The 24,547-nt window shown below is 48.0% G+C and overlaps 1 protein-coding gene across 1 annotated transcript in view; it reads right to left on the reverse strand.

The window, feature by feature from the left end:
• LMTK2 (lemur tyrosine kinase 2) overlaps nucleotides 1-24,547 on the reverse strand; it is a 172,006-nt gene that overhangs the window by 94,212 nt on the left and 53,247 nt on the right. Inside the window, exon 3 of the mRNA XM_079899059.1 lies at nucleotides 22,016-22,719. The gene's annotated coding sequence lies outside the window, so the exon portion shown is untranslated. The remainder of the gene's footprint in view (nucleotides 1-22,015; nucleotides 22,720-24,547) is intronic.

A 24,547-nucleotide genomic window follows, 5' to 3' on the forward strand; every position in this document is an offset into this window, starting at 1 on the left:
CAGTAAGGAGAACCACTGGGGTCCATGGCGCCCAATGGCATCCCGGTATCAGGGCTGGCCGATAGAACTTTCCGAGATGACAGAAACGTTGTATATCTTTGAGCTATGGTAGCCACTGGCTACGTGTTGGGCCCTTGAAAGGTGGCTGGTGTTACTGAGGAACTGATGTTTTTTATGGTGGGAAAATATACATCACATAAAATGTACCACGTTAATCAGTTACCATTTTTAATTTACCATTTTAACCATTTAATCATGTTTAAGTGTACCTTTCGGTGGCATTAAGCACATTCACACTGTTGTACAACCATCCATCTCCAGAAGCTTTCCATCGTTCCAAACTGAAACTCTGTCCCCATTAAACACCAAGTCCCCCTTCCCCCTCCTCCAGCCCCTGGCAAATGCCATTCTACTTTCTGACTCTGTGAAGCTGACGATTCCTTATACCCAGAAGTGGAATTGTTGGGTCATGTGGTAATTCTATGTTTAATTTTCTGAGGAATTGCCATACTAAGGAACTGAATTTTACATTTAAATGTAAATAGTCACATGTGGCTAAAGCCCACGTACCAGGCAGCACAGATACAGCTCCCACGGCACTCCATTCTCTCTTGGCATCAGCATCTTTTGAGTGACACATCCTTCAAAAAGGCAGAAGGTTCGGACAGTCTACCAAATGTACCAGGGCCGTCACTTGAAACTTATCCCCATGCATGTTTTTCGGCATCTCTGAGAAAAGGTTCATCTCAGAGACATGCAGGTGGGGGACTGAATATGCAAGGGGAGGGTAGTTAAATATTGGGGGCCTTTATAAAGGACACTGACCTACATCAAACCAAAAGACCGCACAGCAAAAGAAACCATCAACAAAATGAAAAGGCAACCTTCAGAATGGGAGAAAATATTTGCAAATCATACATCTGATAAAGGGTTTGTACCCAAAATATATAAGGAACTCCCACAACTCAATAGCAAAAACAGACAAATAATCCAATTAAAAAGTAGGCAGAGGAACAGAACAGACATTTTTTTCAGAGACATGGCCGATAGGTACCTGAAAATGTGCTCAGTATCACTCATCATCAGGAGAATGCAAAGCAAAGCCACAATGAGATATCATCTCACACCTGCTAGGAGGGCTGTCACCAAAAAGACAAGAGATAAGTGTTGAGAAAAGGGAACTCTGTGCTCTGTTGATGGAGATGTAAACTGCTGCATCCACTATGGAAAAGAGTATGGAAGTTCCCCAAAAAGTTAAAAAGAGAACCTCCATATGATCCAGCAATCCCACTTCTCGGTATTTATCCAAAGGAAACAAAATCACTATCTTGAAAAGTTATCAGGACGGAGAAAAGAGGGGAGACCGGTCAGGAGAGAGAACACCGCAGTCATTCAAGCCGGAAGTGATGGGCTAGGCGGCAAGCACAGGGATGAAGAGAAATGAGAGGACTGGAGAAAGCCTCCCTAGATGTAGCCCACAGGACATGGGCAGCAATTGAGTACAGTGGCCGGGGCGGGGCAGAAAGCAAAAGGGAGGCACATGGGTGGCTCTGAGTTTCTGCCCTGTGCAGCTACCCATCTGCTTTAGCCAGGGCCCTGGCCCATGCACACGTATTAACTCATTTAATCAGCCCATCAATCCAACGAGGTAGGTCCTATTACCAACTTGATTTTATAGATGAGGAAACAGAGGCACAGAGAGATTAAGTAACTTGCCCAGAGCCACACAGCAAGCTGGGATTCATACCCAGGCAGCTGGCTGCACAGTCTTTAAGCTAACCAACCACACTACACGGAGTCTCTGCAGTAAAAACCAGACTAAGAAAAAGAAGAAGAAAAACACAACCCCAAATATCTGTACCTACTGATTACAGCTGTGTACAAACCCAAGGCCCTCAAGAAAGATTAAAAGATCATTTGGAGAGAGTGTGGGGTTTAATGATGTGTAGGTACTTTTTCCCCTAAAATTCACTAGAGTTTCTCATTCAAAAAAAAACAGGTCTGGGGTTGCAAAGCATTTGAGACAGGCAGTAGTCAAAGGTTTATGTCCCACATCACCAGGGCTTGATGTGGTATCTGCAGAATTCTCCTTTATTGCTTCAAGATTGGCTGCCGCCCGGGAGTCCTACTTTTCAGCCAGAGCTGCATGGAGGAGGGAATAGTGGACCCTGTTCAGAGACTCATAAAGAGACAACTTTCCCTCAAATCACAGTAAGGCCCAACGTGTGGTTGTCGGCTCGTTTGAAAGGACATTGGGACACTTTGAACACCTCTGAATTTATTCACTCAAAAACACACAACACCCACCGTTTGCCTTTTTATTCCTGCTGTTCAGATGTCTATGAGCCATGGAGAGAGTTCCAGGTGGATCATATGTTCCCCATCTCAGCCCTTTTATTCCGCCACTTGGGTTGTAACCAGGCAGGTCCTAGGCCCGGTTAAACAGACACAGTCCCTGCTGGATCCCCAGTGACTGGATTAAATACTCACTAAAAATGCTCAAGAACTATTCATTGGCTGATTGACTGAATGAATGCATGCCAGCGGTAAGGAAACAGGTGTTAGAAATACAAGGTGTTTGGGGCTGTAAAGGAGGTAGAGAGCCCTGGAGGCACCTAGCCAGCCTGGGGGTATCCAGCTTAGGTGTATGTGTTCTCTGCACAGGGGAAGCTCAGGGGCAAGTGTTAGAGGCTGCTGTGGGGTGCAATGCAGGGCGTGTGTTAGTGCCCAGAGAAGGTGGCCTGGGGAGAACAGAGGCCAGGACACGGCGTGAGGAGTTGCCAGCTCCAGGGTTTGGATTCTGTCCAGCCACTGTTAGGGACTGCTGAAGGGTTTTTTCACTCAACTTTTTGCTGGGGACATTTCAAACATGCAAACATAGATGCTGGAGTGTAAGGCCAGCCACCCCCTGCACACACCTGTCGCCAGCTTTAGCAAACCTTCAACTCAAGGCCAGCCTGGTCTCACCCCCACCTGCTCCTTGCCTCTCCCATATTACTACACAGCAAATTCCAGACATCCTACCTTTTCATTTGTGAATGTTTCGTGGTGCATCTCCAAAAGATAAACATGTTCCATTGAAACAAATATGCACAAAAAACAAACAATTCCTTAATGTCTCCAAATCTCCAATTCCACTGAAGGTTTTTTTGTTTTTAATATTTATTTATTTATTTATTTATTTTACTTTGCTTGTGCTGGGTCTTAGTTGTGGCAGGTGGGCTCCTTAGTTGCAGCCGACGGGCTCCTAGTTGCTGCTCATGGGCTCCTTAGTTGCGGTTCGCCAGCTCCTTAGCTGTGGCAGGCGAAATCTTAGTTGCAGCATGCATGTGGGATCTAGTTCCCTGACCAGGGATCGAACCTGGGCCGCCTGCATTGGGAGTGCGGAGTCTTAACCACCATGCCACCAGGGAAGTCCCCCATTGAAGGTTTGTTTGTTTTTGTTTTTTTGGCTGTGTTGGGTCTTTGTTGCTGCACGTGGGCTTTCTCTAGTTGCAGTGAGCAGGGGCTACTCTTCGTTGCAGTGTGCAGGCTTCTCATTGCGGTGGCTTCTCTTGTTGCAGAGCACAGGCTCTAGGCGTGCAGGCTTCAGAGTTGTGGCTCGTAGCCTCTAAAGCGCAGGCTCAGTAGTTGTGGCTCACGGGCTTAGTTGATCTGAGGCACGTGGGATCTTCCCGGACCAGGGATCGAACCCATGTCCCCTGCATTGGCAGGCGGATTCTTAACCACTGTGCCACCAGGGAAGTCCCTAACGTTGGGTTTTAATATCATAGATTGAAATTCAAATTTGCACACTTTTTTTTTTGACAGCACCACACAGCATGCAGGATCCTAGTTCCCCAACCAGGGATCGGACCCATGCCCCCTGCAGTGGAAGCGTGGATTCTTAACCACTGAACCTCCAGGGAAGTCCCTGTACATCTTTATTTCTAAGCTTCGCATTCTACCTGGAAGTTAACTCAGAGAGCTCCCAGTTAGACAGCTGGCCCCGCCACGCACAGACCAATTCGTAACAGTTCAGTGCTGTTGGAACCGACTTTTGGCACCGTTTGTGTCTCTCACCCCTGTGGTGTTTCTTCATCTTCCAGGGACAGAGACTATAAAGACCAGACCCAGAACTTGAGTTTCTTCGGTTCTGTCCTCTCACATGACCACTTGGGGATTTGCATTTGGGCTTAAAATTTAAAACCGTGAAATAAAGTGCGAATTGCGAGGTGTGATTTTTTTTATTAAGTGTAACATCCAATTCACATGTGAAATAGTTTACTGATTTTGGATCATACCTTTAAAAATAAAAATGAATTCTTTCCTCAATCGATGGTTTGAAAACCAAGGAACAAATCTAGAAAATGATCATCTTTACATAATTATTACTGAAAACAATTTTGTCTTATAGAGAAGGGGAGTGTTAAAACTCACCTGATCGGCGTCGCATAAACTTGGCCCACCAAGCCGCAGGGGCTGTGGGGAGGGGGTGGGTGGGCCTTTGGGCTGATGAAAATGTTTGCATCTAGATTGAGGAGGTGTTTAAACAATATGGTGAATGTACTAAATGCCACTGAATTGTTCACTTTTAAATGGTTAATTTCATGTTATGTGAATTCCATCTTATAAAAAGAGAAAGGAAAAAAAAAAACCCTTCATGGGCCACGTCGAAGAGGTGCAACCACCAGGATAACAACCAAGAGGCGGGGAGATGCCTCCTCATTCTTTTTTTTTAAATTAATTAATTTATTTTTATTTATGGCTGTGTTGGGTCTTCGTTTCTGTGCGTGGGCTTCCTCTAGTTATGGCGAGCGGGGGCCACTCTTCATCGCGGTGCGCGGGCCTCTCACTATCGCGGCCTCTCTTGTTGCGGAGCACAGGCTCCAGACGCGCAGGCTCAGTAGTTGTGGCTCACGGGCCCAGCCACTCCGCGGCATGTGGGATCTTCCCGGACCAGGGCTCGAACCCGTGTCCCCTGCATTGGCAGGCGGACTCTCAACCACTGCGCCACCAGGGAAGCCCCCTCCTCATTCTTTACAGCGGAAGCAAGGAGAGGCTGCAGGTCTGCCCTGATAGGAGGCTGTCGGCCTGGGGATGCTGCAGCCAGACATCCTGTGTGATTGCAGCGGAGCTGTGTGGCTTGCTCTGTTTGGTCCTAAGTTAGAAGTGGGGACAAAGAGTCAGGAAGGGGCAGTTCTTGACGGAGTCCCAGCTGTCTGGGGCCGGTGGCTGCAGAGGTGGTGGTCAGAATTCTATTGTCATCTGTGGTCTGCCCACTGTCGGCTTGTGTGTTGAGTCTCAAAGGAAGGCACGGGCGGTAACACACCTCTTCCCACACAGGGCAGTGAGTGTCACAGAAGGGCAAGGTGGCAAGGGGAGCAGGTCAATTACTGTCAGTGTCTGCGTCCAAGAATTTGGGCTCTGAGCATCAACTCTGGGCGGAGTCCCAGGGCTCTCCACTTAGTTCGGGCAAGTGCTGGCAGGAGGCGTGTATTTGTGGGCTAAGCAGTGGCACAGACGTCCAATCCAGGGGACCGTCAGAGACGTGCCCCTCCTCCCATCCCTGCCCACTCCCCTCTGCACCCCTCCCTTGACCTCTCAATGCCTCATTTTCACCCTGAGATCTGCCTGCACTTGGCCCCCACCCTAAGGATCACTATAAGAGAGGCTGGGCTTCCCTCGGGTGGAACATTCCTTCCTGGAGCAGTCCCAAGAGGGTGGGGCTCTGGGTGTGGGGCGAGGGGCACGCCGAGAACACCTGGGACCATTTGCCAGCCATGCCCAATACCTTCCAGTAGGACGGGACCCAGCGCTCTGGGTTTTGTTTCTGTAGAAAGCAAAAACCCTCCATTGTCCCAAACCTGAAAAACAAGCCCAGCCCAGCGCTGCTGAGGGAGCCCAGCGACATTCTTCTACGTAGCCCTTGGCTCAGAGATCAAGGCTCCTAACCTCCATTCTTGAAGTATATTCACGTGAGAGCTTCAGGGGGAAGGCAGGAGCCAGGGACTAATTCGTGCTTTCTCAGAAACTTCTGCACCCAGGAGAACCCCCGTGTGATGCAGGAGAGAAAGCAGGGGAGCCCCAAACGGCGCCAGGCTCGGGATCAGGAAAAGGTGGCCACGGCGCTAGGGTGGCCTGGATCCCCGCCCGGTGGGTGAGAGGGGAGATGCTGGGGGCAAGGCCTGGCCTGTGTGCCCAACATGGCACAGCCGGTGAGAACGCGGGGTGTGTGCTCTGTGCGCGGCCCAGCCTGACCTCGGCGCTCCAGCTCCCGGGTGCCCTGTGGTCCAGGCCCCACCACTTCTTGTCTGGGGACAGCAGCAGCCCCCTCTGCCTCCTCCTTGCTTGCTGGGGTGGCTTCGGTAGTCTTTTCCCCAAATTCACATCCACCTGGAACCTCAGAATATGACCTGACTTGGAAATAGGGTCTTTGTAGATGTCATTGCTTAAGCATCTCCGGCTGAAATCATGCTGGATTTAGGGTGGGCCCTAACTCGCATGACTGGTGTCAGGACACAGAGACACACAGGGAAGCAGTTCACGTGACGACAGAGGCAGGGATTGGGGTGATGCGGCCACAAGCCGAGGAACACCTGGGGCCACCAGAAGCTGGAAGAGGCAGGAAGCGTCCTCCTCTGGAGCCTTCAGATGGAACGTGGCCCCGCTGACACCTTGACTTTGGACTCTGGCCTCCAGAATAAGAGAATACATTTCTGTTGTTTGAAGCCACCGAGGTCGTGTGATTTATTACAGCAACCCCAGGACACTCATGCACATGCCCTCCGACCTCTGCCCCGACCCCACCCCACCCTGGAGGGCTCTCTCAGGTCAGAAGGCATTCCACCCCCTCCCCATAACATCGGGCCCTTGCCTGCCTCTCCCCTCATCCCCTCCCTCCCTGGACTCCACCCCTGAACTCTCATTTCCTTGAAAACTTCCACTTCCGGAAACTTCTGTTCCCAGAAGATCTGCTGAGTTTGTCCCCACCTCCGGACCTTCATGTTTATTGTTCCCTCTTCCCGGAATGCCCTTCCTCTGGGTCAGTGGATCTCCACGGGGCGATTTCGCCTCCCAGGGGACTTCTGGCGATATCTGGAGACATTTCTGATTTTCACAACGTGAGGAGGCTGCTACAGCATCTAGTGGGTAGAGGCCAGGGGTGGGGGGCTGCTCATCACCCCACAGGGCGCAGGATGCCCCCACAGCCAAGAATTACCCTGCCCCCCAAGGGCCTAGGTAGAGAAACCCGGCTCTGGAGCTTTCCATAACTCAGTCCTCCTCTTTCAGGTCTCTGCTCAAACGCCACCTGTCCTTAGAGGCCCTCCAGACCATCCTGTGTGAAGGGGGTGCCTCCTGTCACCCCCTTATCCCATCACATGGTTTCACTCTCTTCATGGTCCCTATCATTGTTTAAAACTATCTTGCCTGTTTATTTTGACGTAAAGTCTGTCTTCCTCCACTAGGGCGCCCTGGCGGATTTGCACAGCCACTGCGGATGGAAATTTTTACTGTCTAGCCATCTCCCCACCAGTCCGCACCCCCAGAATCCCCAGGGAGTCATCAACTGAAGGGTTGTTCTTTTCCATTTAGCTAACAGATACTTTTTCCCTTCTCCCAGGTCTTTGTGTGGAGGTGAGCGCTGCCAGCCTGGACCTGTCTGAACAATCATCACTCCACACAGTTTTTCTAGCACCTTCTAGTCTTGCCAAGGCTGTGAGGGTCAGCCTCACCTCGCATAAAATAAACTGTTCTCCCTGAACACACCTCCCCAGCTGCGTGTTTCCTCCTGGTCTAGACATGCAGCCCTAGAACCAGGAGATGCTGGAACCGAGGTCCCTATACGTCCACTTCGTTCAAAATGAGAACCCCAAAATAACAGAAAGGGGGCTGTTATGAGATAAATTGTGTCCCTCAAATTCATGTGTTGTAGCCTCAAACCCAGGACCTCAGAATGTGACTATAATTAGAGATGGGGCCTCTACAGAGGTGATTAAATTAAGTGAGGTCATATGGGTGGAGCCCCATCCCTTCTGACTCATGTCCTTATAATTTAGAACACAGAGATGCACAGAGGGAAGCCCAGATGAAGACACAGGGAGAAGATGGCTGTCTATAAGCCAAGGAGAGAGGCCTCGGAAGAAACCAACCCTGCCAACACCTTGACCTTGGACTTCTAGCCCCCAGAACTGGGAGAAAATTAATTTTTGTTGTTTAAGCGACCCAGTCTGCAGTTGTGGTGACAGCCCTGGCAAGGTGACACAGGGACCAACCCCTCACTGCTCATGTACTCATAGGCAGGTCTGCCTCCCCTCCCTGAGGCTCACCGCTTCCATCAGTGAGATGAAGAGAATAAGACAGCTACTATACACCTACCTTCTTGAGCTGTTATGAACAGTGAATGAGTCAACATTTCCTGAGCACTAAATACAGGCCAAGCCTTTGCTCATGATTTATTTTGCACTTATCTTGTTTGATCCTCACAGCAACTCTCTGAAATAGGTTCTGTCACACCCATGTTATGGTTCAGGAAACTGAGCTCCAGAGAGATCACATAACTTGCCCAAGTCCACACTGCTGGTGAGTATGATGACTACAATTTGAACCCAGGTTTGCCCAACTCCAAAACCTGGGTACTTAACTATAACGAATACAATGTGCTGGGCACACAGGAGAGCCCAGTAACTGTTAGTTAGAATTCTGTTAGTTAGAATTCTAACTGTTAGTTAGAATTCTCTACAATAGGCTGAGCTACTTAAAGTCTCTGAGAGAGGATGTAACTTTAATCACTTTTAAAGAATTGAAGATCACTGGGGTAACTTAGGGCACCTTCGGTTCAAGTCTATAAACATTAATGAGTACCTATAGTATTTTAGGTGCTTTAGGGAGAGGTACTGCTCTGAGAGCTTATAATTTATTTCTGGAAAAGGCCTGTATTATTCCCCAGAGTTTTTTTGTTTGTTTTTGGATTTGTTTTGTTTTGTTTTGTTTTGCAAGGCAGGAGAGAATACCTGTATTAGTTAGCTACTGCTGCATAACAAATTACTTCAGGACTTAGTGTGGGTGCTTTCTGTGGCTCTGGAATTTTGAGAGGGCAAAGTGGAAATGGCTTGTTTTTTGGGTTTTTTAAAACTATTTTTAATTATGGTAAAATATAAATAACATAAAATTTATCATTTTGACCATTTTAAGTATACAGTTCAGTGGCATTAAGTACATTCACAATGTTGTACAACCATCACCATTATTTCCAGAAATTTTTAACATTCCAAACAGAAACTCTGTGCCCATTAAATAACAATTCCCCATTGTGTTGTCTTTGCTTCTTAATGTTTGGGTTCTAAGATGGAATTCTGGAAGACTGGAAGGCTGGGTACTGGAATCATCTCATTCACTCACATATCTGGCAGTTGATAGGCTGGGGCTGTGGGCTGGAACATGTATACATGGCCTTTTCATGTGACCTGGGCTTCCTCTAAAAATGGTTGCTGGATTCTGAAGGCAAGCACTGAGAGAGGGGGAGAGAGAGAGAGAGAGAGAGAGAGGGAGAGAGAGAAGAAAGAAGAAGGAGGAGGAGGAGGAGGAGGAGGAGGAGGGGGGGGAGGAGGGGGAGGGGGAGGAGGAGGGGGAGGACGAGAAGAAGAAGGAGAAGGAGAAGAAGAAGAAGAAGAAGGAGAAGGAGAAGGAGAAGGAGAAGAAGAAGAAGAAAAAGAAGAAGAAGAAGGAAAAGAAGAAGAAGAAGATGAAAAAGGAGGAGAAGGAGGAGGGGTGGGTAGGAAGCTGTATTCTTTGTATGACCTCATCCCAGAAGTCACATAGCCTCACTCTGGCTGTGCCCCATTGGATGGGGCAGCCACAAAGTCCAGATTCATGAGGAGGGCACACAGACTCCACTTCTCAGGGGGAGGCAAGTCACTCAATTTTTGTCAGAAGAGCATGTAGGATGGATAAATATACTGGTGAGGTCCTCTTCGGAAAACACAATCTGTTGCACTTGAGGAGGCTGAATACATAAGTGCTGAGACATTTCTAAGTATGGACATGACCATGGAGGGATGTGGCTGAGCGTGGAGGAGGTAAGTTCTGGTCTTGACAGGAATATAGGATTTTTCGCGGTGGGGAAAAGATAGTAAAGGCAGTCAACGCAGACTGGAGAAGAGATCAAGGCTTGGCTACTCCTGTTTGTCATGTGTGGCCGGTGCTTTTGGACTTCCGTGGGACTCAGCAAAGTGATGCCTTGTGACCAGCAGAGCCACAAACATCCAGCCCATGTATGTGAGGTTGGAGCAGGAGCAATGAGCCCAACAGAAAGCCAGCATGGAGATAAGTTTAGAATCTACTACAGGTGGTCTCACAAATCAGGGCAGAGGGATTGGATCCTCTGATAAATAATGCTGGGACAACTGGTTGGGTTATTGTGAATGAGAATAAAATTAGACTTCTTAGCTCTCACCTTATGGTATCAAAATACATTCCAGATGGATCAAAGAATTTAATTAAAAGCCATAAAGGCACAAAACACATTTAGCTGAAAATGTTTATCTGATCCTGGGGAGGGGAAGGTCTTTCTGAACATAAAAAGGAACAAATCATCAATAAAGGAAGCAACTAATAAGGAACATCCTCTGTGGCATTGTTTGTAAAAGGGAAAAGTCAGGAACCCTCAAATCCGAAGGTGGAGAATTGGTTAAATAAGTTATTAGATACATCTGCATCTTTAAATACCATGTGATCATTAAGAATCACGTTCTTAAATAATATTTAAGGATATAGGGTGTGAGATAATAGAAATTACATACTGGTTTCTGCCACTGGTTCCTGGCACAGAGCTCCTAAACCCCTTGTAATTTCTTAAGCGATAAGAATGCTAAGAGCATCTCCTTCTAATATTTGTCTTTGACCCCTTCCCTGACCCAGGGCTCCTAAAACCCTAGTCAATTCCTACATGAGAAGAGCACGAGGAGCATCTCTTGTTCTAATGAGGTGACTCTTGATGGGCTCCTGGATGGGGGCCTCCAGAAAGACCACGCCACGATTAGAAGCTTGGAATTTTCAGCCTTATCCCCCATCCTCCAGACAGGGGAGAGGGGCTAGAAATAGAGTTAATAATTTATCATATCGGGGGCTTCCCTGGTGACACAGTGGTTAAGAATCTGCCTGCGAATGCAGGGGACACAGGCTCGAGCCCTGGTCCGGGAAGATCCCACATGCCGCAGAGCAACTAAGCCCGTGCGCCACAACTACTGAGCCTGCGTGCCACAACTACTGAGCCCGCGTGCCACAACTACTGAAGCCCGCGCGCCTAGAGTCCGCGCTCCGCAACAAGAGAAGCCACCTCAATGAGAAGCCCCTGCTCGCTGCAACTAGAGAAAGCCCGCGCACAGCAACTAAGACCCAACGCAGCCAAAAATAAATTAATTAAATAAATAAATTTAAAAAAATAATTTATCATATCTACGTGAGGATGTCTCCATGAAATCCCAATAGGAGGGGGTTCAAAGAGCTTTCAGGCTGGCAAACACATCCACATTGGGAGGGTGACACACCTCAAATCCATGGGGACAGAGCTCCTACACTTGGGACCCTCCCAGACTTCACCCTATGTATCTCTTCATCTGGATGTTTATCTGTATCCTTTATTATATCCTTTAATATACTGGTAAACGTAAGTAAGTGTTTCCCTGAGTGCTGTGAGCCACTCTAGCAAATTAAGTGAACCCAAGGAGGGCGCTGTTGGAACCTAGCACAGGTGATAACTTGGGCTTGCGACTGGCACTGGAGTGGAGGCGGGGGGCATTCTTGTGGGACTGGGCTCTTAACTTGTGGGATCTGACGCTGTCTCCCGGTAGACAGCGTTAGAGTTGAGTTAAATTGTAGGACACCCAGCTGGTGTCACAGAGAATTGCGTATTGTGGGGAAAACCTCTTCTCATTTGTTGACCAGAATTGTCACAAGTGAAGTGTTTTCTCTTAGTAAAGGAGACTCACAGGTGAAAGAAACAGAGAGAGAAGAGCTGGGGTTTTCCCTACATGGAAAGGAAAAAACTAAGGGAAAATGCTCAGGCTGTATTAAATGAAAAAAGTGGATTGCAAAATATTGTAATTATACCATGCGATCCTTTGCTGTAATTTTAGCAATGGCTGAGGTTCTATTGCCTCCTATGTACTCAGCACTGTACTGTTTATATCACTGAAATTTCCCCAATGACCCTGTGAGGTAGGCACAGTTAATATTCCCATTTTACAGGTTAGAAGGCCGAGGTGCAGAGAAATTCATTCCTTTGCCTGAGGCGGCAGTTAAGCAGAGGAGCCGGGCTTGTAACCCAGGCGTACCTGTCTCCAGAGCCCTGGCAAAAAATCACTCAGGGGCCGTGAATTTCCAATTTTGTAAGAAACAAACCCCTCAAAAAATGAATGGAGGGCTTCCCTGGTGGCGCAGTGGTTAAGAATCCGCCTGCCAATGCAGGGGACATGGGTTCGATCCCTGGGCCCGGAAGATCCCACATGCCACGGAGCAACTAAGCCCGTGCGCCACAGCTACTGAGCCTGTACTCTAGAGCCCACAAGCCACAACTACTAAGCCTGCGTACCACAACTACTGAAGCCCACACGCCTAGAGCCTGTGCTCTGCAACAAGCGAGGCCACGACAATGAGAAGCCCGTGCACCGCAAAGAAGAGTAACCCCCGCTCGCCGCAACTAGAGAAAGCCCCTGCACAGCAAAAAAGACCCAACGCAGCCAAAAATAAAAAGAAATTAATTAATTAATTTTTTAAAAAATGAATGGAGCAGAGGGATACTGGAAGGATAAAGGCCCAAATGTTAGCTCTGGTTAAGCATGGGTGGTGAGATGATTTTCCACACTCTCCACAAATTTATGTTGCTTTTAAAGTAAAACAAATTTAGGGAATTCCCTGGCGGTCTAGTGGTTAGGACTCCACACTTTCATTGCCGAGGGCCCAGGTTCAGTCCCTGTTGGGGAACCTAAGATCCCCCAAGTTTAGCGGTGCAGCAAAAAAAAAAAAAAAAAAAAAAAAAAAGATTGAAACAAATCTATAAAACCCATATAAAAGAAGGGGCATACGCTATATATAAGTCCACACCAGCATGTCATAAAAAACTCTCCTCTCTTGGGGTCTCTAAGGAATTTGTAACCACGGGCTCTGGGGGTCCCCATGAAGAGACACACCCATAAATGCCCAGAGCAGCCCAGGGCTCCAGAAGATGCCCAGAAAACACTTGACGGTCAATGGCTACAGTGGAAGTTTAATGAAAGCAGTTTCTGAAATGAACTGCCATTGCCCTAAGGGCAGCAGACGCAGCTCTAAGGGACCTGCTGTGACAGGGCAACGCTGCTCTTTATATTTAAGGAGCGCCTCTCAGTGCGGCCCCTCTGACTCACGCCTGGGGACTCCTCTCACAGACCGCGCCACCAGATAGGCCACTAGGTGGCGAGCGTCAGCCCGACTCGACGACTGGTCCAGCCAACACGACGGACTCTGGTTGCCGCGGATACAGCTGGGCGGGGGCGGAGCCAAACTGGAGCCGAGAAGGAAGGGGCTGGTCTCATCTGTCTGCCACCCTCCTGTTACCAATCCCCACCCCATCGCCTCCAGTCCTGTCGCCCCACCCGCAGCTCTCAGTTTCCCTGTCTTTAAAAGGCAGAGACTGGGGAGGAGTGAAAAACAAAAGGAAAACTTTTCAGCACTGCTTTTTTTTTTTTCTTATTGAAGGTTATGGAACGGTTCAAACATACAGAAAACTACACGGAGTAAAAACAACTCTCATGCACCCTCCATCCAGAATAAATATATGTTAACGTTTTTGTTTTACGTTTCTGATTTTTAAGAAATCCCCTTTGAAGATGGAAGAGATATGGGAACATATGTATATGTATAACTGATTCACTTTGTTGTAAAGCAGAAACTAACACACCATTGTAAAGCAATTATACTCCAATAAAGATGTTTAAAAAAAAAAAGAAAGAAATCCCCTTTGGATCCCTCCTGAATCTCACTTTCCTCTCCCTGGAGGCAAAATCCCTAACTTGAAGTTGGCCTGTATCCTTCCTGCCCATGCTTTTCTACTTTCACTACCTCAATAGTATCCATAAACAATGGAGAGTATTGTTTTTGTTTTCAAATGTACATTTTCACACCGAACGTAGTCTTCAAACTGCTTTTTCACCCAACATATTGTTGAGATTTATTCTCGATAGATGTTCATTTTAACTGCCTTATAGATGTCCTAGATGTTCATTTTAACTGCCTTATAGATGTCCTTTGTTTTAACATACCCATTTTTATTTTGTTTAAATATGGTCATTTCTATTGTTTCCATTTTTTTGCTGTTACAAACAATGCTGCAGTGAACATCCTTGCTCTTTGCTCCCGGTGCCCCATACAAGAGATTCTCTCTGGAATACGTTTAGGAGCACGGGTTCTGGGTTGTGAGAGATGAACAGCCTCCAGTCACCAGGGATTGCTGATTGCTCGGTAAGTGAGTGAGGCAATCTCCACTCCCACCAGCAGGGTGCAAGTTCCCATTTCCCCAAGTCCTCACCAGGACTTAGTGTTGTTACCCTTCCATTTTTCAGCTTCATGTCTTCCTGCCTACTCCTCAGGGAGGTGAGAGGAGGTGGCTCACTGATAACAGTGGCTGATCTTTGAACTGCATCCCTAGTGGACGTTTAAGAATACGTTTTGCAGCTTCTCCTTTTGCACAGACCTGTGGGGAGTAGGGCAGGCTCCTGCCCTGGGTACCATCGGTTTCTTCTAAGTGCCCACAATGCCATCAGAATGAATGCCCTTGACCGCACTCCTTGTCACCTCTGCTTCCTCCCACCCCATCTCCTTCCTCGCTATGCTCTTAACCTGCCCAGTCCCAGCAGAGTCAGCAGAGCAGGGCTGGCTTCCTGGGTGAGTGACACGTGCAGTTGGCAGGACCCCACGCTCAGAGGAGTCCCTTGTTTAGCTTCATGCTCTGCTCTCACTGTCTTGAAATTCTTAATAATTTTCTCTTTGAACTTGTTTGTTGAGTGAGGTCCGATGGGACAACGGCACAGGTACATAAACAAGAGAGATACCTGAAATAAGCATGTCCATGGTTGCTTGTCACCCCATTTGCTTAATGACATTCCTGATGCTCCATGGACCCATGATGTGTGGGAGTTCAGGGAGGCTCAAAGCTAGGATAAGGGGTAAGCAAAATGGGGTCCATCCATACCATGGAATGTCATTCAGCCTTAAAAGGGAGAAAATTCTGATACAGGCCGCAACATGGATGAACCTTGAGGACATTAGGCTCAGTGAAATAAGCCAGTAACAAAAGGGCAAATGTTGTATGATTCCACTGACATGAACCTATTCTAGGCTCCTAGAATAGTCACGTTCATAGAGACAGAAAGTTTGAGGGAGGTTGCCTGGGGCTGGAGGAAGGGAAGGTGTGGAGTTTTTGTTGAATGGGGACAGAGTTTCGGTTTGGGAAGGTGAAAAAGTTCTGGGGACGGATGGTGGTGATGGTTGCAGAACAATATGAATGTACTTAATGCCACTGAACCATACTCTTAATAAATGGCTAAAATGGTAAATTTTATGTTAGGTATGCTTTACCTTAATAAAAATCATCACCACCAGCAAAAAAAAAAACAACCCACTTACCTTGAAATTAGGTGGGACATGTTTCATGCTGGGGGAAATGCAGGTCCAGATGGCAGCCCTGAGTGTCTGTGGACCTGTGAGCACATCAGTATAACCCCCTTGAAGGAGCCCAGCCCCTTTGCGTGCAGAGCACCGCGGACCGAGATGTTCACCCTGCCCGCCCTCGGTGCAGAGGCGGGAGGCGAACTGCCTGTCTCCCTCCTTGTGAGGCTCTGTACTCACTCCCCCCCTCAAGCTCTATCAACTGCACCACGAACAACAAAGGACAAAACAAAATAAAAGTCGTCCACACCAACACATACATCTTTCTGCCTTCTGTCCAGTCTTTGTTCACCTGCAGGTGTATTTTTACCCAGTTTGAGTCAGCACAGAGACATTTTTGGATTCTGCTTGTTTTACTTTAATGTTGTGGACATTTTCATACATGGCTGCAGTCCTCGTGGTTGTTATTTTTAAGAGCTGGGAAACAACATCCCATCTGGTCAATGTACCATAATTTATTTTGCCCTTCTCCTACTTTTGGACGTGTGGCCTGTTTTTAGTCTCCCACGAATTTAAGGAGTGGCCTGGCCAGCTGAGCACTTTCATGCATCAAGATTTTGTCCTTGAGTCTCATACCAGCATGAGACGATGTGCCCTGGCCGTGTCCCAGAGCGTCTCCAAGAACCCCAGGAGCTAGAGCAGGCGCTCAAAGAACCAAGGTTGGGGAAGGGCCTGAGGCATTAGTGGACCCCAAGAGGACCCCAGAAGGGAGCACACGCTGTGGGACACAGGTACCTACACGGGCCACATGGATGCTGCCAAACTTTTGCAATTTCAAGTTTGAGGGAGCCCAGGGCCAGCCTCAAGTTCAATAATTTCCCAGAAGGACTCAGAGAACTCTGCAAAGCTACTGTACTCATGGTTATGGTTTATTATAGAGAAAGGACATATATTAAGGTCAGCCAAGGGCAGAGGCTCATGGGGCAGAGTCCAGGCAGGTTTACACACAGAGCCTCTAGCTGCCTCCCTCCAGTGGAGGCATGGACAGAGCTAAATCTCCCAAAGAATGAGGTTACGTATTGATCGGTTGATGAAGATGTGATCAGAGGCTGGTGGGAACCTAACCCCATATTTTCCCCATGAGCAATGGTTCTGTGTTCACTAGTTCAGTGTTGGCGGAGATTTTATAGAATATAATGACCTCGAATAATAGGAATTGACTGTAAGTGAAGTCATGGGTGGGATGAGAATATCACAGAAGACAGCACAGGGTGAAGGGGGACAGCATCCAGCCTGGTGCAGGAGGAGGGGCCTGAAAAGGAGACTGGGAAGGCAGCTCCAATGAGGCAGAGGAAATTCCACCAAGCCCAGCAGAAAGAACCTTCTGGCATCTCTCCTGCCAAGAGGACAGGCGAGAACAGGGCTGAAATGCCCCGGCTCTAGTGACATTGAGGTCATCATTGGTGACCTCAGTGTCAGGGTGGGAACAGACAGGGGCTCGAGAGAGCATGGGGGATGGGAGGCTTTTAGTTTAGAGACATCTTTTGGGGAGTTTGGCTGTGAAAGGGAGAAGAGAGAAAGCTGGTGTTAATTAAAGGGGGTGAGGGGTCCTGAGAGTGTTCTTTTTTGTGTGCTTTGTTTTGTTTCCAATGAGAGAGGCTAAGGTCTGTTGAAAAGCCGAGATGGGGAGGATCCAGTGGCTGGAGAGATGGGGTGGGGGTGGGGGAAGAGGGAGGGGTCCAAGTCCCATGGGGGGGCGGACGGAGGGAGGGAAGAGGGGCATTGGGCGTTTCTAGCTGGAGGCTCCCAGGATCTTTGTGAAGTGGGAGGCCAGGCCACTGGTGAGGGGGTGTTGGGGGGAGGTAAGGGGCAGAGATCCGAGGTTGGAGGAGAGAAGGGGGAGGTTGAAATAGTTATTGCAGAGTGTGGGGGAGTGACAGGACCCCAGAGTCACCGGGGAGTGCCGTGGGCCCTGGGGGACGGCCGTGGAGGATGTACAGCAGAGCCCCTGAGTCCTCTGACTCTCCAGGCCCCCCGCCCCCCTCGCCCTCTCCCCAGCTGCTCAGGGCCAGACCCAGAGAGAGCACCTTGCCTTTGTTCCTGAAATCCCACCCCCCAAATCAGCTGGCACCAATGTAGCAGAGGGTATCTATGCATAGACGTCTGAATTTAAAAGATGTCAACATACAAACTACCACCATCTCAGCCCAGGGAATAGAAAGCAACTGTGGGACGTGTTCACAAGATCCAGGGCTTTGGGACGGGGGCTTTAAAAGGGGTTTTGTGGTCACCTCTTTCGGATTTTGAAGGATGGCCCCGTCCCCACAACCGGTGCAGGTGGAGGAGAACCAGAGCCCGTCTCCCCACCGCCCTCACCGCAGGCACCATCTGTGCCTGAGAACAGCTCGCCCCATGTGGCTGGCTCTGTTTCTGGAAACCAGCAAGGGGATGAAGCATCTCTGATGTGGAGCCCACGGGAGACCCACACGTATGAAGCAAGCAGGCCAAAAAAAGGCAGTCCAAAATAGATTCTGTCTTTGGCAGAAAATGCCTTAGTGCCAGAATGGAAAAGATTGACCAAAATGAGCCATTTTCAAGGCCCTCTGAAGGAACATGCATGTGGAGAACAGCGAGTCCAGAGGTGAGAGCCAGCAGAGGAGGGTGGAGAGGCCTTTTCTGGAGCTTTCTCTACATGTGGGCAGTGCTGCCTTCTGCCTGGGCCACAATGCCGGGCCTGGCCTTCAGGGGGCCTTGAGGAAACCCAGAGGCCTCTGGTCAGGGTGACACTGGGGGTTCTGAACGTCTCTCCTGGGTTGGTCTTAGTGCTGAGACCAGGCCCAGCTCTCATGGGAAGCCCATCACCCAGGGCTTTCTGCCTAAAAGAGGTCCAAGAGCCACGATCCCAGGAACAGGCTGCCTTTCTCCAAGGGGCCTTAAGCCCAAATGGTGGGTAACTGGGGGATTTCAGGATGGATGTGGGCCCCTGGGGGGTGCAGATGACCAGGCCACAGGAACCATCTCCCAGGATGCACTGAAGGCAGAAACCGTGGGAATCACTTGGAAGGAAGACCTTACTAGAAAAACACAATGATATGTATATCAGGACATTTCTAAGAACAGCAGGAGAAAAACCATGGTGGTTTCCAAGAAAACGGCTTTTTAAACGTTAAGCAAATCTGCAGGCAGCAAAGGAAAAAATAGATAAATTGGAAAACCTCAGAATTTAAAACTTGTGTGCATCTAAGGACACTATCAACAGAGTGAAAAAGCAGCCCATGGAATGGGGGGAAATAGATGCAAAGCTTATATCTGATAAGGGGTTAATATCCAACATATATAAAGAATTCCTACAATTCCACAACACCCCCTCCCCAAACAATATGATTAAAAATGGGCAAAGGGGGACTTCCCCTGGTGGTGCAGTGGATAAGACTCCACGCTCCCAATGCGTGGGGCACAGGTCCAATCCCTGGTCAGGGAACTAGATCCCACATGCATGCTGCAACTAAGAGTTTGCATGCTGCAACTAAGGAGCCCACGAGCCACAGCTAAGGAGCCCACCGGCTGCAACTAAGACGCGGTGCAACCAAATAAATAAATAAATAAATATTTAAAAAAATGGGCAAAGGATTCAAGTTGACGTTTCTCCAAAGAAGATATACAAATGGTCAACAGGAAAAGATGCTTAACATGTCTAATCATTAGGGAAATGGAAATAAAAACCACAATGAGACACCATTTCATACCCATAGGATGTCTACTATATTAAAAAAAAAAAAGACAATGACAAGTGTTGGTTAGTATGTGGGAAAATTAGAACACTAGTGCACTGTTGTTAAGAAATGTAAAATGATGAAGCTGCTGTGGAAAACAGGATGATGGTTCCTCAAAAAACTAAAAGTAGAAGTACCATATGATCCAGCAATTTCACTTCTGCGTATACACCCAAAAGGACTGAAAGCAGGGTCTTGAAGAGAGATTTTCACACCCATGTTCATAGCAGCATTATTCACAATAGCTAACACGTGGACGCAACCCGAGTGTTCATCGACAGATGAATGAATAAGCAAAACATGGTAATCCAATAGAATATGATTCAGCCTTACAAAGACAGGAAATTCTGACACCTGCTACAACATGGATGGACCTTGAGGGTATTATGCGGAGTAAAAGAAGCCAGTCACAAAAGGACAAATTCTGTATGATTCCACTTAGACGAGGTACCTGGACTCGTCAAATTCACAGAGACAGGAAGTAGAATGGTGGTTGCTGGGGGTTGGGGGAGGGGAGGGAATTAGTGTTTAATACGGATAGTTTCAGATTTACAAGAGTTATGGGGATGGATGGTGGTGATGACTGCACAACAATGTGAATGTACTTCATACAACTGAACTGTACACTTGAAAATGGTTAGGATGCTAAATTTTATGGTATGTGCGTTCTAACACAATAAAGAAGAACGTTTTGCATTAAAATACAAAAACACTATTGAACTAAAAATATAAGATAAAATAAGTACAAGATTCCCTTTCATCAATTTGGAGGAAATCTGGGAATCTGCCAACCCGGGGCACAGTCAGCAGCTTTGGGTCCAACGTCAGCGGGGTCCCCAAGCGTCCGGGAGACGAGACCCCCTCCACTGACAAGGAGGGAACAAACCGGGGAATCCCACCCTCTTTTCCTCTTTCCAGCATCTGAGTCAATGCTGATTCTGTTCCTTTGCCCCAAAACAAAACCTGAGCTGCATGGCGCAGGATTGGCTTATCCCGCAGGCGTTGGCAGGCGGGCCCTGCCCCCGGGCGCCGTCTGCACACAGCAGGGACAAGTTAGCACATTTCAGAGCCTCTCCGCTCCCCTCTGCTGCACCCTGCATCCTGGGGCTCAGCCCAGCACTCGTCTTCGTCCTTGGCTCTGGGCTTAAGGAGAAGTTTAAACTTTCTGCTTAAATCATAAGAAATTCGATCTGGCCAAGCACTTTCCCCAGATTTAGCCACTTATCCTGTTTTGTTTGCAAATATCAGGTGCATTCTCTCAAGATAAAAATGGCGAGAGGTCATTATCCGGCGGGGTCCTGTTTGGACTCCAGGCCCGGGGTCTGTGCATGTGCTCAGCTTAGGGTGTGTAATGGTGGGGAATCCCGCAGGAGGCAGCACCCTGCTGCCCGGACACCCGTAGGGCCCCATCCAGGAGCACCCAAAGGTGAGCCTGGGGAATCTCTCTACATTTCTCCAGGAGGAGCCTGGAGGCCGAGTATGTGCTGCCAGAAACTTGGGGGGAGGTGATTTCTGACGTCAAGTCCCTGGAGTGTGGGGACTAATTGGAGAACTGAGGCTGGGGCCAGGCCTGAGCTTCTCTGAGGGGCCCTTTCTTGGTGGGCTCAGGACCCTCTTCCAGGCCAGACCCTAGCGATGAGCTGATAGGAAGACCGCCTGTGGACCAGCAGGCACAGATGCAACCACTTCCCCGCTCCTCCTCGGTACCACGTGCCCACAGGGCAGTCAACAAACTCGCCTTGAAAGATCCCTCAGCTACGAGATCTGCCCTTAGGACCAGCAAGTTGGTCCCAGCGACAGCATGGCTGGCAGTTAAGAGCCAAATTCTAGTGTTGGTGACCTTGGGCAAATCTTTTCACCTCTCTGAGCCTCAGTGTCCTCATCTGTAAGATGGGGATGTTAAAGTAATAGTCCCTCCTAGGGTCGGCTGTGACATTTAAATGAATTAATTTACATACAAAGCACTTAGAACAGTGCCTGGCACAGAATAAGCTCTATATGATGTTATTATTGTTACATTCTAATGAGTGGAGACAGACCTCCCCAGAAGTAAACCAATGCCTGAGATAATTTCAAAGACATAATATTTATGAAGAAAACAAAACAGGGAAGGCAGACCTGAATTTGGGAACATAGTAATATGCAAATCAGGACATTCCTAATGACTGTGGGAGGAGAACCATAGTGGTTTCCAATTAAGTGGTCTTTCAAAATTTAAGATTTAATTATCCAAGTAATACACGGGTTACACATAATACCTTCTCCACATGAAAATTTGAAACATCACACATAAGGCTGACCTGAAGCAGCTCCAGAAAGGGTGTGAGGCTCACCCAGGACCCCACCCTCATCCCCAGCATCTATTTTTATTGATTCCTGCCTGCGTCATCTTGCTCCCAGAGAGATGAGTTTGTTCACGATAGTAAAGAGAAGTTGCCTTGGCCAGTCATAAAGAGATTTATAAGTTCTCTGATCTGTTAATTAGATAAGTTCTTTTGAGTCCATACTGAGACCTGCTCTCTGGGGGGACCATTCCCAGGCAGGACCCCCTCCCCAGCACGGCTATTTCTGGCTTCCTCTGAAAAGAGTCATAATGACAAGGCAGAAGGGCTTTTTCTTACCGTCCTCCGTGGCTGCAAACCTAGTACCTCTTTCCAAAGCATTAGCTCAGCGTGGTGGAGGCCAGGTCCAGGGATCCACTTTTCTTGATTAAACGGAGAATGCATTTGCTGACGAGAAGTTCTGGATTCCAGACTTGGTGTTGGACTGGATGCAGTGTCTGTGGGGCCCCGCTGGCAGGGGCGCCAGTGCAAGTCAGCCCTGGGGATGGCGACCAGGAGTGCATGTCCTGTCCCCAGCTCACAGGTGTGAATGGGCCAACACAGGAACGGGCCTGAAATGTGGGGCTTTCCTGTCTTCTTTCTGAGAACGCCTCCCTCATCACCAGACTCCAAACTCTCAGGCTTCATTTTGGTTTCAAGTGTCAGCAGAGGCAGACTGGGGACAAAACAGTCCAGGACAAAGAGACTCACTCTTGCTTTTGTCACTTCTTAGCCCAGCCATGGCGATGACCAACATTGTCTCCCCAAAGGACACAAAGGCTACTCTGCCCAGCAGCAAAGGTGAGGGCATCTGCTCTCTTCCCCAAGTGAGGAGGGTCCTGGGGTGTCAGAGCAGCTGGACCTTCAGCACTCAGTCCAATCCTCTTGCTTTCAGATGAGGAAACTGAGGCTCAGAGGGGGTTGGTTTCCCCAGGGCTGTCACAGGGCTTCCAGACTCCCGGGTTCTGCTGCTGGCACGGAGACGACAGCTCCTCCTGTAGCATCTGGAATGCAAGGGAGTGGATTACCTTGAGAGACAGCACGGGATCACAGTTAAGTGCACAGACCCTGTGCTCAGTCTGCCCAGCCTCAGCCTCTGCTTGGCCACTTACCAACCCCAGGACACCAAACAGCCATTTAATTCCCATTTAATAGCCATTTCTCCTCAGGGAGTTCATTGGTAAGACGGATATAAAAATAGAAGCTGTTTCATACAATAGAGCCCAGTATCTGACATGTGGCTAAGCGTTCAATAAATTCTGGATAGTATTGTTATTAATTTTGACATCTTTCATTGAGACCTCTTTGTGAATTAGAGAAAATTTATATTCTGGGGAAGGAAATGAGAGCCTTCCTTTGCTATCTGTGGCCAGGTCTGTAAATCTGAAATATTGCTTCAGTTGCCATTAGCATCCAATCATGCCTATAGATAGTATATAAATAAAAAAGTCTATCTGTGATGACTACTTCTAGATGTACAGACCTCGGCTCCTCTAGAAGAGGATATTTGATATGATTTCCTTAATGACTGTATGCCAAATACATCCTATAAAAACACCAAATCACTTCACACCCACTAGGATGGATACAGCAGCATTATTTACAATAGCTCGAAGGTAGAAATGACTCAAATGCCCACCCTGGATAAATGGACAAACAAAATATGATATATACATACAATGGAATATTATTTGGCCACGAAAAGGAATGAAGTACTGACACCTGCTACAACACAGATAAAGCTTGACACAAAAGGACAAATATTCTATAATTCCATGTATATGAAATATTAAGAACAGGCAAATCCATAGAGAGCAAGTAGATGGGTGGCTGTCAGGGGAGAAAGAAGCGGGGAGTGAGGAGCAATGGCTTATTGGTGTGGGGTTTCCTCTCGGGGGCGATGAAAATGTTTTGGAACAAGATAGAGGGGTGGCTGTACAACATTGTGAATGCCTTGGATCCCACTGAATTGTTCACTTTAAAATGGTTAATGTTATGTGAATTTCACCTCAATAAACACACACACACACACACACACACACACACACACACTCGTTACCCATCTATGAGGAACTTCCGTGGAGATGGCAGATAAAAGCATGAGGCACTGATTTAGGTTGGGCCACATCTTAAGTTAAAAACAAAAGAAAAAAATAACCCTTAAGGGTCTCTGTATCTTTTTCAGAATCTGGCAGCTTCGACCACAAACCTTTCTTTTGGAAAGGAAATTATGGTAGCGGAATGGGATGTAAATGGGATAAACTTTGTCAGGTAAAAATTCTGGAGAAGGGAAAGGGAGGTGGGAAGACACAAAGGTGATGGATGTTAACTAGACTTACTGTGGTGATCATTTCTCAGTCTATACAAATGGCAGATCGTGATGCTGTACACGTGAAACTAATATATGTTAATTACACCTCAGCTGAATAAACAAGACACAAAGGAGTTAGTCTCATCTCTCCTAGTACAGCATCAATTGGTGATTGTAAAATTAAAACATGATATTTTATAAAAGCCAAAAAAATGATAAAAATTAAAACAGAATTTTAAATACTCCTGTAGAGATATCAGGCCCTAGTTTGAGAAACGCTGGCTGGGACGTGAGCTGAGTTAGCGCCTGACCCCAGACCTTCCAGCCCACCTGTGCCAGTCAGGGCTGCAGGCCAGGCGCCAGGAGTATGGGCTGTGTGTTCCAGGTGCCTCCCATCTCTCACCTCCTTCCACCTCCCGGAGCCCTGTCCCACCCGATTGTATCGAGGCCTCCTTTACAGAATAACTAAGCTATTCTGAGTAACTCAGAACCCTCCGAGACCACGCATGCCTGTGTGGTGG

The sequence above is a fragment of the Stenella coeruleoalba genome, assembly GCF_951394435.1.
Source record: "Stenella coeruleoalba genome assembly, chromosome: 15".
In the NCBI taxonomy this organism is placed as follows: Eukaryota; Metazoa; Chordata; class Mammalia; order Artiodactyla; family Delphinidae; genus Stenella; species Stenella coeruleoalba.